This window comes from Brachycentrus maculatus, unplaced genomic scaffold (assembly GCF_059751285.1).
Source record: "Brachycentrus maculatus isolate JH-2025_06_01 unplaced genomic scaffold, ASM5975128v1 h1tg000089l, whole genome shotgun sequence".
Lineage (NCBI taxonomy): Eukaryota > Metazoa > Arthropoda > Insecta > Trichoptera > Brachycentridae > Brachycentrus > Brachycentrus maculatus.
Window position 1 is genome coordinate 2,084,319 of NW_028280843.1, and position 18,371 is coordinate 2,102,689.

Consider the following 18,371-nt stretch of genomic DNA (forward strand, 5'->3'; position numbering starts at 1 on the left):
AATCTTTGATTTTTTTTTTTTTTTTTAAATTGTGATGTACTTATATAAGTGCTGTATGCATCTATTGGATATGAATAAAAATCAAAGAAGTAGAAGATTTTACCTGATATATCTTTGATAGTAAACATACAGTAATAATTAAGTTAAAAACTAAATACACAAATTTATAATAAAACACATTGGTCTCAGACATTTCAAAAATAAAAATAAAAAACGATATTCAACGAACTACTTTATAGTGCTTGTTTTGTCACGGAAAGATAACTTTGTAAAAGCGTTGTTTTAAAAAATGATAAACGCATATTTATTCCCAAAATAAATGGTACTGCTTATGTGCCCATGTGGGATGCATGCCACTTATTCTCAAGCCAAAGCTGTTTTGGATTAAGTTTTATAAAAAAATTCTAAAAAATACCCATATATATTTAAATTCATGCATAGGTACACGATATTGTAAAATAAAAACGTATTGTGCAAAACATAATCTTGTTTATTTAAAAACTCAAATTATAAGTTTGTTTAAAATCTTGAATTTAAACTAAGTTATTCAACAATTTCTTTGAAATTATGACACAACGTTGCATTCAAATAATGATAATTTATAGTTTACACAGCTTTTTTACCTCAATGACAGTGCCTTACTTTGCAAAACAATACTAAACATTACTCGAGGCATCGGCATGCTTCTTGACATCTGTTTAATATTGTATACCCACAACTATTGTGTGATTAACCATATTATAAAAGTGAATTATTTTTTCTTTCTTTTCCATTAAATTAAACTAAGCTACAGCATCGCGTAGCTCTAGGCACTGATAGTAATTAATCATTTATTGAAACTATGTTTTATTTTGACATTTTTCTTTTTACTCTAAAATTTCAATTCCGCGTATTATAAGTATCAAGATGGCTGATTAGTCACCTAGAAATTACGAGTTCGAAACAGGAAACGCCGGTAGGCTTGCGCTATTTGGCGCAATTAAATACGGTGAAGGGAGTAGGAATGAGGGGGTGGAAAGGCAACGGGAGGGGTGACTTAAACCTCTATTATGGGTAAGTTAGGGAAGCAAAAGGAGGAGAGATAGAGGAGGGTACGAATTTTTTAATTTTCATCCTGGAATTCCTAACTACGTGCATTAAATATTTAAACGACGGATATTACTACAATGAAAACATGATTTTTCTTCAATGGTTTCTCAACTTAAGGTGAAACATCTATCATTTTTTATAATTCCAAATCTATTGAATTTTTACCAGCATATAAAACGGATTCAAGACCATTGCAAACATATAAAAATTATCAAAATTAATGCAATGTTCAATAATGGGTAGAATAGTGAACGTTACACAAGTATATAAAGCGATCACTTAAACCTATCAAATACCAGGTCGTAAGTCCCAATCAAAATGATCAGACTTTCATCGTCATTCATATAAAAAAACCATAGATGTTTCATCTCAAATTAAGACACCTATTATATTGATACATCATCCGTAGGGTGAATAATCCAGTCTCTTACATACTGTATAAATGATTTTTTTTCTGTTTAATAGAAACTATTTTTTAATACTTGTATGTATTTTTTATTACTTAATTAACTGTTTTTTCGTAATTTATCATAACTTTTCTTATATGGGATGATATTGATGATAAAAATAACCGAGATGATGGAATCCACAATCAGGTTTAAACTTCCACAAAAGGTATGTTGCAAAGCATATAGAAACCAGGAATAATGTTCACAGTACTTGAAAGTTATAAAAATTAACGAAAGTGATGTCCTTATGTGGTTGGTTTGAATTTATAATCGCTCTTTTATCAAAAGATTGATATTTTAATTATTTAATGCAAAAGCGGCTAGTTGATTTTAATTTCAATACAATTCAGGGCTGTCATTAGGTTGGCACACAATTTACATAAGTCCTGTTAAGGCTTCTTAGTGCTGAGAAAATGAAGGGTAATTTCATTGGCAATTTGTTCTACGGGATTTTTGGCAAAGGATTTTTCAGTTAAGACGCAAAATAAAAATGAAAATCCCTCTATTTGAAAAATGACTGAAAACTCACCAGACGATTTCAAGATGGAGTTCATTTCTACGACTTTATTTGCGTTCCAAATTCATTAACGACTGCTCATTTTAAATAATGCGAACCGGATTTACTTTTCGAAACAAATATTTGTAAACGTATTTTCTCTTTTTCGGGGGAGTTAATTAAAGTAAATCCTTCGCTTTTAAACAAAATTATCAAAATGAGCGCAAGTTATGACTAAAAATTATCTTGTTCTTAGTGATTATTTTTACTATGAATTCTGGAAATATTTTTGCCATAAACATATTTTTTAGAAATATAATTCGAGATTTCTTCCATTATTCCTCTTATTTAATACATTTTATATATTTTTAAGATTAATTAATTCATATAATTGAAATGATAAATATTTCGCATTTTTGTATATTATTATTAAGTCAATGGAAGTCAAAGATTTCCTTTGTATATTAAAATACCATTTTTTGTTCCTTATATACTTTTTATTATTTTTTTTTTGTGTTTTATTGTAGAAATAAAAAGAAAATATTATATTTAAAATTACATTCGTAAGCCTTAGTGGCTCGTTTTTCAAACTAAGTTATAATTCCGAATCCAGTAGTGAGCTCATACCAAGAAACCTTGACTAACAGTACGCGAAATGGGATCACAATCCACATCATTCATTCACTCGTAAACAAGATTGAAGAACAAATCTAAATAGATTACTATTATAGGTGCATTGAAATTGTGCGAAGGTGAGGTGAAAAAAAAAGATTTTTTATTTAATTAAAAAAATATCTAAATATAAAAGACTTTTTTAGTATCGTCAGAAAGTTTATAATCTTGATATCGTTAAAAAAACATCGGTTGAAAATGTTTTCAAACATCTGTAGTTCTCGAAATTTGATTTGTTTTTATTAATAAACTCAAACGTGGTCTAAGTGGATTTATTTTTATATTTCAATCATCATATTTTTCATCATATTATATTATATATTCACAAAGTAATTGAAAAATAAAAAAATAAGGATATTATGTTGGACTTTCTAAACGAGATATAAATTTTTAAATTGTTTTCTTTTTAAAATTAAAATGTAACTTTGTTTAAAAATCACTATAAATATTTTATAATAACTTAATTATAATGTCTACCGGTTTCGAAGCCAACCGCTTCTTTATCAAAACTGAATAATAGTATTAATTAGTCTTGATAAAGAAGCCGTTGGATTCGAAACCGGTAGACATTATAATTAAGCTATAATAAAATATTTATAGTGAATTTAAAACAAAGTAACATTTTAATTATAAAATGGAAAATCACAAAGTTAGTGCCTCAAATCTAAATTATGTTTTTACTTTTTCTTTGAGTTATAAGGTCGTGTTTATATATATATATATATATATATATATATATATATATATATATATATATATATATATATATATATATATATATACAAATACATATATATATATATATATATATATATATATATATATATATATATATATATATATATATATATATATATATATATATATATATATATATATATATATAATATATATATATATATATATATATATACATATACATATATATATATATATATATATATATATATATATATATATATATATATATATATATATATATATATATATATATGTATTTGTATATATATATATATATATATATATATATATATATATATATATATATATATAGTTCTCGAAATTTGATTTGTTTTTATTAATAAACTCAAACGTGGTCTAAGTGGATTTATTTTTATATTTCAATCATCATATTTTTCATCATATTATATTATATATTCACAAAGTAATTGAAAAATAAAAAAATAAGGATATTATGTTGGACTTTCTAAACGAGATATAAATTTTTAAATTGTTTTCTTTTTAAAATTAAAATGTAACTTTGTTTAAAAATCACTATAAATATTTTATAATAACTTAATTATAATGTCTACCGGTTTCGAAGCCAACCGCTTCTTTATCAAAACTGAATAATAGTATTAATTAGTCTTGATAAAGAAGCCGTTGGATTCGAAACCGGTAGACATTATAATTAAGCTATAATAAAATATTTATAGTGAATTTAAAACAAAGTAACATTTTAATTATAAAATGGAAAATCACAAAGTTAGTGCCTCAAACATAAATTATGTTCTTACTTTTTCTTTGAATTATAAGGTCGTGTTTATTTGTAATAATATAATTTACTAACTAGTAGTAAATTGAATAAAAACTATAATTGTTTTTTTTATTTTTTATTATTAATTCAATGTACAAGTTATCTTGAACAAGAAATGTATCTCTTTTTTAAATTATACAGATTGAATAGTAACTTTTTTATAGAAAATTGATATCAGTTTTTTTAGATTGCTACTTATAATTTTGCATTCCTCTGTAACGTACAAGTTAAAAACTAACCAGTCGACTTCAAACTTGTTTTCATAACACTTTGTGAATTTTTACATATGAATGAGTATTTACTTATTAAATCCGGTTTACTGCATATTATCATGACATGGAAACGCAGTCAGGTGAATATATAATCGTGTGCGATATAAAATTGCAACTCAAATATGCAAATGCATGAAGGCTACGAAATATTATAAACTTCTGGAAAGGGTTGGAGCTGTACACAATGATAATACATATAGATCTAACAGTATCAATAATATATAAAAATCAATAACAAATATATATTCGTCGTAAGAAAAAAACGTTTGAAAGAAATTAAATATCCCAAAAAATTATCAAAATTTAATTGAAAGAAGTCAAAAAAATCTACGTAAGGCTTGCGACAAACATTAATCTCACAATCTAACATTTCATACGAATGTATAGAGCTTTTAGACAGTTAAAAACAAAAATTATTCAATCTAGAAATAATTAACAATTGATTCATGTTTAAAAACCAATAAAAAATATAATTCTTTTTTTAGTGTCATTCCAATTTATCCAAGATAACATCGTTTTATATACTTTTTATATGTATTTTTTTATCAAAATATATATATACATATATATATATATATATATATATATATATATATATATATATATATATATATATATATATATATATATATATATATATATATATATATATATATATATATATATATATATATATATATATATATATATATATATATATATATATATATATATATATATATATATATATATATATATATATATATATATATATATATATATATATATATATATATATATATATATATATATATATATATATATATATATATATATATATATATATATATATATATATATATATATATATATATATATATATATATATATATATATATATAAATATATTCATATTTATACATATACAAATTACACTCTTAATTTGATACAGTATAAATGTCCAATCCTTCAAATACCTTAACAATGCTTTATTAAAACTTTCTAGATGAGATGCCAAAAAATTAAAGTAGCTTTTAGTAGGTAGCGTGGTTTGAAAAAAAAACAGAACAAGATTTGGGGATGATCCTGCGAATTTGATAGATTAATAGTCTTAAAAATGTGAATGGACAGTAAACCTTTAATCTTTGACATCATTACATTTTTATGCCGACGAACAACCCTAATCTATCATTAATGCAAAATTAATGAAGGCTTTACCCTGTTAACGAATACTGCCAAAGGATTTTTGGAAACAAGGATTTTAATGTCGCTTTAATCCGTTGAATTATATCATTTAACTTACAAATCGTCAGAATATTTTTAATGGCAAAAGATTTTATATTTAAAAGGCAAATTTAAGCTGTCGTTCTTTTTTTTTTTAATTGTTTTTTTGCCAATTAATTATTATTAATTATTATTAAATCATATTGATACTGTTACATACTGTATAACACATCAGGGGGATGTGTTGAAGAATTTAAGATTTATTTATGTCACATGTATATTATTTGTTAACTACGGCTTAGTTACCCATAAAAAATATTATTTCATAATTGAGAAACTCAATTAAATAATTTTATGAATATGAAAATTTTAAATTAATTAAGACTTTAATACATTTATGTTTTTTTTTCAATTTCTTGTTTTTTAATGTTTAAAATAAAGTGAAAAATAAAAGAATTTCAGTTTTAATATGGAGATTCTTGTATTTTAACCTTACAAATCAAAATAAATAAATGAAAAATCGGGCGTTTTAATTTCTTTGGGGTACCTAACGTCCCAGTAACTCTGATATCTAGCTACGGCTTATGCAACACCTCTTATAATGACTCTACTTAGGATTCAACATTTAAATTGTAAAGCCTTTACCTACTCGTGAGTGAATTTACTCTACGTTTAAACTTTACGTAATTTCATAAAATTTATGAATAAAAAATTCTAGTTCAAAACACTTGCTTTCTCGCTAAAGGCAGAAGCGTTTCAAGTTATTCATGACCAATTAATAATCCTAATTATTTCTTGTAAATTAAGAAATTGAAAAAAATATATAAAGCTTAAAATATTTTACTGATACGTCTAGTCGTAACCTTCTTTAATTGCTTTAAATATGACAAAGAAAATCCGTAACATTCAACATTATTTTAAACATATTACACAACACACATGAATAATAGTTTAGAGCTTTCGTTTCAAAATAACCCTTCACTAAATGGCCACTCTTTACCTTCCAGATCAAACATCTCGTGTAAATAGTCCTTGCCTAACGCGAGTTTTCATAAATGTTTGAAATGTTTGCCCTGAATTTTTTGGCAGGGGATAGGAAATAGGGGCTCGGAAGGTTTTTAGCCCCTCTTCCTAAAAACCCTATTGTATCTACTCTACCTGCCTCTACTGCCCGGCGAGTTGCAGATAGACGACATAGAGTAGTGAGATTTTATTTTTTAATGGTTTAATTAAATCATAAAATGTTCTTTAAATTATTAAATGCACTCGTAAAAGGTGTTTATGCATTAACAATACCACGAACCTATCAACTCTGTTGAGCTCCGCGAATAAATCAGTATTTTTTTTACATGTACCACGCCTGGTTTATATTTATTTAAAGTGTTTATAATAATATTACTGTATCTATGAGGATAAATAGATATTTATATATAAATATATATACATATATATATATATATATATATATATATATATATATATATATATATATATATATATATATATATATATATATATATATATATATATATATATATATATATATATATATATATATATATATATATATATATATATATATATATATATATATATATATATATATATATAAATATATATATATATATATATATATATATATATATATATATATATATATATATATATATATATATATATATATATATATATATATATATATATATATATATATATATATATATATATATATATATATATATATATATAAAAATATATATATTTATATTTATATATATATATATTTATATATATATATATATATATATATATATATATATATATATATATATATATATATATATATATATATATATATATATATATATATATATAAAAATATATATATTTATATTTATATATATATATATATATATTTATATATATATATATATATATATATATATATATATATATATATATATATATATATATATATATATATATATATATATATATATAAATATATATATATATATATATATATATATATATATATATATATATATATATATATATATATACATATATAAATATATATATATATATATATATATATATATATATATATATATATATATATATGCGTGTGTGAGTGTAAATTATTGACAGTATTTTCAGTGTTACCAAATCTTTACTTAGAATTCTGGATTTTTCCACTCAGGTGCTGTTTATATAAAACGTGTATACAGCGATCACTTAAACCAGTTTATGACAGATCGCAACCCTTGGGAATACCCGGAATTCTATATTCTTTTTCACTATGTTGAGATATCAACTTTTGTTTGTCAATAGTGTGATTGTAAATATTTAAAAAAATCTAGTAATTTTTGTGATATAGTGCCTTTCCTTTTAATACCGTCCAATCGGTCGTGGGGCTAATTAGTGCCAATCCGAGGGGCGGAAAGGGGGTGAAGGCTTTTAGACGTGGATTATATTATGCCTTCTCCCTCCTCTCTCACCCAATACACTATGTGATTAATGAACTTTTTGCTATCGTACATCATATCGTTTTTATCAGAAAGTAGCCTTCCCAACAAATAAATATGTTTATGTAGTATAACTGTTATAATAATATGATGATGTTTTGAATAGAATGCATTTTAATTTTTATATAACAACTTATATTTTTTTAAATCACACATTCGTTTGGTAAATTCTACAATGATTCTTAGAACTGTGCTTTTGAATATACGTAAACACACATATATGTCGGATATGTCCAGCAAAAGGTTCTAAGGATAATACTCTCTCTATTTGAAATTCTCTCAGATCGATTGAACTTCAATAAATATATATTTCGTATATTAAAAGCTTTGTTGATTTTGTGGTATTATTTTCAGTAATGTACCAGATATCGCTCACTCCTTTCAACAACGTCATAAATCAAAAATCGTAAATTTTCAGTTGAGCATGTTTTCGGAATGCCCGGAAAACGTACTATATCCCAGCAAAAGCGGCATATTTTTAACTTAATATTTACCCGCTACAGGACAGAAAGTGTTGTATAATAATTTTTTTTAATTTACAAAATATTTTTCAAATGGAGAAAAAACATTCGGGTTTTACCTAAAAAGATCCGTTGCAAAGTAAAAAGTTCAATACGTGGCTTGATATTTATTTTTAATACATTGTATTATATTTTTAAACTTTAAAAACGTTCTCCTGAAAAATCAAGTTTTTTTATTTATGACGTTCTTGAAAGGAGTGAGCGATATAACAATGTAACATTCATTTTACGCATATCCAATAATATATTTCTTCATAAAAATGCAAATAAAATTTATTTTGTAGGATATATCCTATTCACTCTCAACTTCTGATAGATATTAACAATAAAGTTTTTTTAATCAAAAAGGGTTTTTATGCAAACCCTGAGCTTCAACTCTGAGCAAAGTTTCATCTACCTAGCGATATATTTGGAGCAGAAGGCCACTAAGCGTATTATTATTTTTTATTTAAGTTTCATATTATTTTCTTACATTTCATCAAAGATGAAGAAGAATATGGAAGTCTAGGCATTTACGGTGCTGACGACCGTCATAGGCTGGTTTAAATGATCACTTTACACATGTGTAAAATTCACCTATTCTACCCATTATTGACAACCACACTACTCAAATTCTTGGAAGTTCTATTTATATGAACCAATTTAGAAACCTTGTTCTTGATTCACTAGAACTTCACTAGAGACATCTATTGGTGAGATAAAAAGAAACTTTTATTGAGCAGAAACTTTTTATTAGTATATGAGATTCGAAACTTGGATTATAATCACATACATTAGAAACGCCAGAAAATATTATTTTCATTTATATTATTTTAGCTTATAATTTCACAAGTTAATTTATTTACAACATTTTGAGTGTTCAAACACTTGTTCACAAATCTGGATTATCTCTTTATTAAATCTGGATTTAAGTTTTGCAAAATACTCATCTCGTTTTATTTGCGTGGGTGGAATTAATATAGAGATTAAATAACGTTAAGGAATTTTCGTATTATTTTTCCCCGGAGTATCTTACATCGCATGTTTCGTCCACATAAAAGATCCCTTTTATGACTTGTTGCCCAAAAAGGGTTGATCCCATATAAAAATTATGTTTGCCGAGTCGTGGTGTGCTACCCTTATAGTTTCACCCTCATATATCTTCGTAAAAATCTAACAATTTCGGAGATAATAATTTTCTCGGCGTCCAAAGGCGTTAAATCTTGGTCTTGAGTCGTAACTTAATGTAACAGATTTTTATTTCGTCTTCCGATCAACAAGTGTTTTATCTACCATTCGACTAGTGTCTCGCTCGAAAAACACAATCCAATTATTCTAATGCATAAAACATCGCGACACAATGACGTTTATTTGACATCTACCGCATTTAACAATCATCAATAATTGTACTGCATCTACTCTTGGAAAAAAAATTTAACAACTGTTTGTAATTTTCTAAATTACTGATTAATCAATTATATTTTGAGTCGGGTGGTAGTCCCGTCGTTAGTGTCGCAAACTTTGAATCAAAGGCTCTAGGTTAAACTCCCAATCTGCCAAAATTTAATTCCTAATATCAAAAACAAGCCACTCAGGCATGCCTTCACAAATAATTCAATTGGATACTACGGCTGTCCTAACTCAAACCATAGTAAGGGACATTTTTTTTGTAGAACTTTTTTTTCGTTGCATTTTTGGACTTAGTAAATGCTACTTAGTTCAAAAATGCAAAAAAAAACGTACTACAAAAAATGTCCCGTACTGTGTTTTAAGTTTGGACAGCCGACTACTGAAGTGAAATATTACCATTTAAGGCCAGGCGCCGTGGCGTAGTTGGGTAGACTCTCGACTGCGAAACTGGCGTCGCGAGTTCGATTCCCGCCAAGTGCAAGATAAATTCAAGAAAGGTTTATTTTCAATTGGCCTGGGTGCTTGTAATGTATTTTTCATTTTTACCTTCCCTTTCATTACTATCCTTCCTGCATATAAGCATTTAAAATAGAAGCTTTACGGGTTATTCCTTGTATAAATAAAATATTTTAAAATAAAATATGTAAAAAATATAACTAATAAATTTATTTATAAAGCAACAAGAATGAAAAAACTCAAAGAAGTGAGTTAATTTATTTTTTAATTCATTATTGTTACACTGAATAAGACACTCAATATACTTCGTGTTTATGTTTCGCTCAACCTACGACACGGAAAATTTTTAACCATCTATTTTTAATCTTTGGTCCAAGTTATTTTTTTTATACATTTGTGATAACCTTTTTTAATAATAAAAAAAGCAAAACTTAGTTTACAAATATTACATTTATCCATATTTATAAATCCAAACATCATGATTATTTAACTTTGGAAATACTTTTTGAATTAATTCACAATAAAATACGAAACAAATTTTGTATTAGCAAATCGGGCATTCCTTAAATTCTCTCGAAACTTCAGTGGACTTTATTAACTTATTAAACAATCAATCATTAAAAATTATGCAAAGCCACGTGTTAAATCTAATATGCTTTTAGTAAAAGCTCGTCTTACTTCAATTATCTTTATTGTTTTCTTTTTTGTCCTGAGAAAGGTGAAATTTTATTGACTAAACTGGTGACATCTAATAAAATGAGAGTGATGTCAAATGTTTGTCTGTGTGTGCTTTTCCTTTCTATTATTTACGTGAGGATGTATAGTCACATGATATGGGGTGTGTCATGACCCGACCGCGTGGAATGTCACACCGTTTCACTACCACACGGTGAGAGAAGGGTGGAAGGAAAGTTATAGGGAGGCATCTGATCATGAAACACCCTTAACATATGAGAAAAGAGTAAAATCAGTTTTAAAAATACAATTACTGTTACAACATTTTGAGTGTGTCTAAATAATAATAAAAGAGTTTCTGCTCGATAAAAAGCTTCTTTTCATCTCACCAATAGATGTGTCTATTGAAGTTCTAGTGATTCAAGAAATAATGTTTCTGAATTGGTTCATATATATATATAGAGCTTTCAAGAATTTGAGTAGTGCTGTTGTCAATAATAGGTAGAATTGGTGAATGTTACACGTGTGTAAAGTGATCACTTAAACCAGCCTACGACGGTCGTCAGCCCCGTAAATGCCCAGACTTCTACATTCTTCTTCATCTTTGATGAGATGTCAAAAATAATTGAATTACTTTTATTTATATCGATATATTATCATAAGTAATAAATTAATCGGATGTTTAAAAGCATATAATGGTTTCATCATTTTTACTTGTATTTTTACCGGTAAAAAGTTAAAAATATATAATATAATAATAAAAATGCCTTTTCAAAAAGTTAATACAACACACGTACATAGAAAGATGGTACGAATATTATAATAAGAAAATTTGATAACTCAACATAGATAAAAAATAGTCAGACAGTGTGGGTATTTACAGAGCTTATAAGGTGTCACACGTAGAGACTGGTTAAGTGATCATTTTACATATGTGTGAAATTTACCTTTCTACCTCATGAATGGCAACCACATTATCAAATTTTTGGTACCCCAACATATGTCATAAATCTCATGACACGTGTGTGAATGTGAGAGTTAAGTGGAGCCATCTATGGTTGGATTGAACAAGTTTTTACTTGGCAAAAATCTGTTTATTTAGAAGTGTGTATTTTATATTAGTTAAAATACCTTAAAATATCTTTCATTATTAAAAAAAATAAAATAAAAAAATACCTTAAAATATCTTTCATAAATCAGTTTTTTTTTTGTTTAAATGATACAAAAATTAATTTAGAACGTTTATCGTCCACCTCTATTGTGTATTGGTAAGAGCATTTGTATACCGTGCTATAAGTTCCAAGATCAATACTGAGGAAAGTAAAATGGATATAATGAATTTCCTAATATACTGGTACCTGAAGACCAAGACTGTTCACCTTGCTTTTATGTGAATGATGATCAAGATAACACTTCTTCTATTAGGTGTGGATAGAGTTGAGAAAAGATAAAGTTAAACACACACACATATATATATATATATATATATATATATATATATATATATATATATATATATATATATATATATATATATATATATATATATAATTTAAACGATTAATGATGAAAAAACTGCAATCTGAAGGTCTAATCTATAATAATATATCATGGTGTCCTTGCTGTCTAGAAATTCCGTTCATCCCCAGATTCGCTGGTGATTTCACCCTATTTTCCAGATGCTGCTTTGAGCTATCAATAATCATGAGGGAGATCAAAGATAAATTGGTCGAGTCTTGGAACAAATTAAAAAAATGTTCTTGTCATTCTTAATTAATTTAGAGGATCTATCGCTTGCTGTATTTTGAAAGAACTTTGTAATTTTATAAGATTAAAATTCACCTTCTACCAAAAACATGGAAATGATTTTTAATGGTAATCGATTATCGTAACTAATACAACCTTTTATCCTGAAATTAACTACTAATAATAAACTACTTACTATTTACAACATTGTGTCCAAATGATTTTTTCCATTTGGGAGTTATTTTTACATTTGACATCTCAACTTAGATGAAGGATAATATGGAAGTCTGGGTATTTTTAGGGATTATGACTTGTCAAAGGATGGTCAAGTGATCACTGTACAAATGTGCAACATTCACCAATTCTACTAATTCCGGGTTTCGGATCTTGCATGCAAATAAAAGAGTCTCTGCTTAATAAAAGCTTTCCTTAATCCAACAATGTGAACTCATGCTACGTCACGAGATTGATTAATAAATCTAATCATTCTAAAATTTGAGTAGGTTGTCAAATATGGATAGAATTGGTAAACGTTGCACGTGTTTAAAATGATCACTTAACCAGCTTATGACAGATCCTTGTAAATAACCAGACTTCCATATTTTTCTTCTTCTATATTGAGATGTCAAAATGTACTAATAACTAGTTCAAGACATCACAACTTCCATAATAAATCATAATATGTATAACAATGCAGTAAATGCTGATTGTAAAAATGAATGTCACTTTTATTTCATTCATAGTAACCAGAATTATTTTATGTAAACAAAAAAAATATTTATAGGTTTTCCACATTTAAAATTACTAAAAGCAAACAAAACAGTTATCGTTAAAAATCCCATTACACGGTAGATACATTATTTTAATAAGACTATAACCGTCTAAACTTTGAGCCAAGTTGACAAAATAAAATAACATGTTTATGTTATAAAGGTTTTCACAGATTTCAGGAACAAAAAAAACATGTTGGTAAAATTCTTAAACAGAAAAGAAAGTAAGTAAAAAGTCAATTGTTTTTGTTAACTAAATTTATTAATTAAGCGGTCTTATCACTTCAATAATTAATTTAATATTTTAATACATAAACGGCGTTTTACGTGTCTTTGATTGAATAAGTCGATATCATATAATTCTAAGTTCTTAGAATTTTTTGGCTGTTCAGATGTTGATAGCGTTTTTTGAGTTCTACCTTCATCGTTTTTCGTTCTTTAATAGTAACTAACGACATTAAGAATAATGAATCAAAATAACAAAATAATCAAAATATACCGGCCAAACTGCGAGAAGTCTAAGAATTAGAATAAGAGAACATAGCCATGAACTAACAAGTAATTATTTTTCCGAATTTGCAAATCTAAATCGAAACTAAGTAAATAATCAAAATAACGTAGTGTTTGTTTTTATGGTAAATCATATGCAAAGGAGGTTTGGTTTTTAAACTGGCGACATTGTCAATTTGACAATGGACTATCAATTTGACAGTTGACAGAAGATTCGTAGTCAGTACGTTTTGCCATTTCACCATGAATAGACTGAATGACCATTATGGGCGTCGTAGGTTCGATAAATCGGCCGAAAAAATATCCAACTTGATCCAATTTTTTAACGCTAATTTTCATTCTTCGATGAAGCACATTTTTGGTTAAAGGCAATATCAATAAGCAGAATTGCCTAATTTGGAGTGGAGAAGACCCAAAAACCTTTTTCGAGACGCCCTTACATCTATTAAAAGTCACTGTTTGTTGTGCTTTATGGGCAGGTGGAATCATTGGCCCATATTTTTTAAAAGACAATGACGGCCAGAATGTTACGGTCAATGGAGAGCGCTACAGAACCATGATTACTGACTTCTTCGTACCTCAATTGAATCGCATTGATGTGACAAAGCTGTGGTTTCAACAACATAGCGCTATATGCCACACGGCAGGTACCACTATCAATATAATTCGGGAAATTTAAATTTGTATACGTCAAAAAAAACATCCTGTATTATAAATGAAATTATTTTTTAAAAAAATTGTAAATATTATCTCAATAAAAAAACATAACTTGATTAATCTCAATAAATAAAGACACTCGTAAACGAGTAGAGGCTTAGTAAAAAAAATTAAAAATTAAAAATCTTAATAAGGCTTAGGTACCTAATTCAATATTTGAAAAATTACTTTTTTTTTAATTTAAATAATAACGATTCTTTATTAGTGTGATATCGATTTTAAAAATTGGTGACGCATAACCTATGTATTTTCGATAAACCGTTTACGATACGAAATTTCCCGCGAATGTTTTATAACGTTTCAGTTTTTAAATTATTACTCAAGCTTAACGGATCTTTATTACAACTTTGAAAACTTCTCGCTATTAATGTCGCGACTAGAATTTTATGGTGTTTTTTTTCAACTGTCATAAAATTGTATCCAAGTGGTATTAAACTTAGTCAAAATACGTCTACCGCAAATGATTAAAATCCAATGAAATCGATTGTAAAATACATTATATATTAATGTATTAAACCATAAATATTTTATGGCTTGAATATATAAAAAAAACGTAAGTTTTTTTTCCTTCCGAGCCTTGACTTCGGATTCGAATTTGTATTCAATTTGAAGTCAGAAAGAAAAGAGAAAAAAAAAAAAAAATATATATATATATATATATATATATATATATATATATATATATATATATATATATATGCATACAAAAAAAAAAATATATATATATATATATATATATATATATATATATATATATATATATATATATATAGATTGTTGTACTACAAAAGTACTTACTAAGATCACTTCTCCTTTAAAACTTATTTATTTTATGATAAGTTAATGAATCCGAATAAATTGATAATTTAACTGCCCGCCGTTAAACGAACACAGAGAGAATGTTCCGCACCAAATAGTTATTGTGAAAGAGTGCAATTCGTTAATCTATCAATGATAACCCGTGGATTTTATTTGTTTTAAAATAAATACTCCCCTATTTAAAAAAATAAATTCCAGGAAACTTCTAAATGTACTTAAAATATTTTCCTTTAATAAAGCCAATACGGAATAACTTTCAGATTAGTTATTTGTTCAATAAAAAAAGAACCTCATTTTTGGATCAAGAACCCTTTTATGCGTCCTTGAAAACTGTATAAAGGAAAAACTTTTTTATATTCTCGGCTGAAATATTCCATGTAACTTTCAATAAAATGTGCATACTTATTTCAGAATGTAACCATTCGGTTAAGCGTAGTAAAGCTAACTTTTTTAGTGCCGCTTTGAATCGATTCAAAATGAAAAAGCTTCTCTCATAGTATGAATTTTATATTGAGGTGAACATTTTTCTAGAAAAACTGGTGTTATGAAATGAGTTATGAAGGAACCGACTCGTAAAAAAATGGTTAACCAGCTATTACGCACGGGACTCGTAAAACAGCAAGTTGTAAAAATATATAATTTTCTCATTAGTTCCTTTATTAATAATGTACGGTAGCTAAATCAAACATTGCATTTAAGTGATAGACTTCAACTTACCATACATACGTAGTCTACAATATAATACAATACAAATCTAAATAAATAATTATTTTATAGATAATTATATTCGTTACTATTATATTTCTGTAAAAAACATGCCCAAAAATTATAAAGAACAATTTAACGAACTGGTTTACCCCCTTTTTTGCCAAATTAAGCCTTTCGTTATTAATTTTACAAACGATTACGAAAAAAAATCAATCACTAACGAAAACATAGTGAATTTTGACCATTCACTTCATAAAGATTGGAATTATCTTTGCATCTAAAATTTAATGATAATAAATGTCCGGTGAGGATTTTGCATACAGCTAAATAAAAGGGTCTCTACTAAATAAAAAACTTTCTAAAACCAACCATAAATGTCTCCTGTGAATTTAAACAAAAAGCGCCAAGAGATTTTAAAGAGATAAATGTATAAGTTCCAAAAAAATTGTAATGAGGTTGACAAGCATTGGTAGAATGGTGAATGTTACACGTTTGTAAAGTGATCACATATCCATCCTATAACATGTCATAAGCCTTGTAAATACAAAGACTTATATTTTTATTCTTCGTTGTTGAGATGAAAAATGTATAATTTATGTCAATTTTACTTAAAAAATCATTTTCACATTTCAATTTTATACTTAACAAGATATTTTTAATTGAGACGTGAAATTGCAGTTAGTTTCAATTACTATTTCGTACAGGAGAAAGTGACCAACTAACAAAACGTAAAATATTCAGGGGGGCTATTTAAGCAACTTTTGCTTGGCAAGAAAATAAACATCAATGCAGTTAGTCATTTTTAAACTTCCAAGTTTAAAATACTTTGGGATTTTTTCCAGGGCAATATTAAGCTAGTAAGATATCAAATTGTCAATGATCACATTTTGGTAAAAAAAACACTTGGTTACTTTCTCCTGTATGACTGCGATTTGTTTGTTTTAAACCGTTTTTTTAATAGAGTGAATTAAGATATATTGAAAAAGATTGTATGAAATACTGTTGATTATTGATATACCAATGAGTAAACTAACAATTGTATTGAAAACCTTCTTTGTGAATTATAAACAACAACCTCAGCTGAAACTTGCTATAAAATATTAATCACGATGGATGCATGTGATAGTTTTATCGATTCGACATAATCTTTTGTCTATTTTCTAAGAAATTGAGTTTGTAAAACAATAATTTCTTCAAAAAATTGCAATGTATAGCAGCTTCATCCGTCGTCATAAGTAAAGTAAGTTATTTATTTCCCTGTGATTACACAGATCCCAGTGATTATATTTATATTTATATATATATATATATATATATATATATATATATATATATATATATATATATATATATATATATATATATATATATATATATATATATATATATATATATATATATATATATATATATATATATATATATATATATATATATATATATATATATATATATATATATATATATATATATATAAATATATATATATATATATATATATATATATATCTATATATATATATATATATATATATATATATATATATATATATATATATATATATATATATATATATTTATATATATATATATATATATATATATATATATAAATATACATTTATATATATATATTTATATATATATATATATATATATATATATATATATATATATATATATATATATATATATATATATATATATATATATATATATATATATATATATATATATATAAATATATATATATATATATATATATATATATATATATATATATATATATATATATATATATATATATATATATA

The 18,371-nt window shown here is 25.5% G+C and overlaps 1 protein-coding gene across 9 annotated transcripts in view; it reads right to left on the bottom strand.

Moving 5' to 3' along the window:
• LOC148310710 (potassium voltage-gated channel subfamily KQT member 1-like) overlaps positions 1 to 18,371 on the bottom strand; it is a 261,723-nt gene that overhangs the window by 144,078 nt on the left and 99,274 nt on the right. The window lies entirely within an intron of this gene.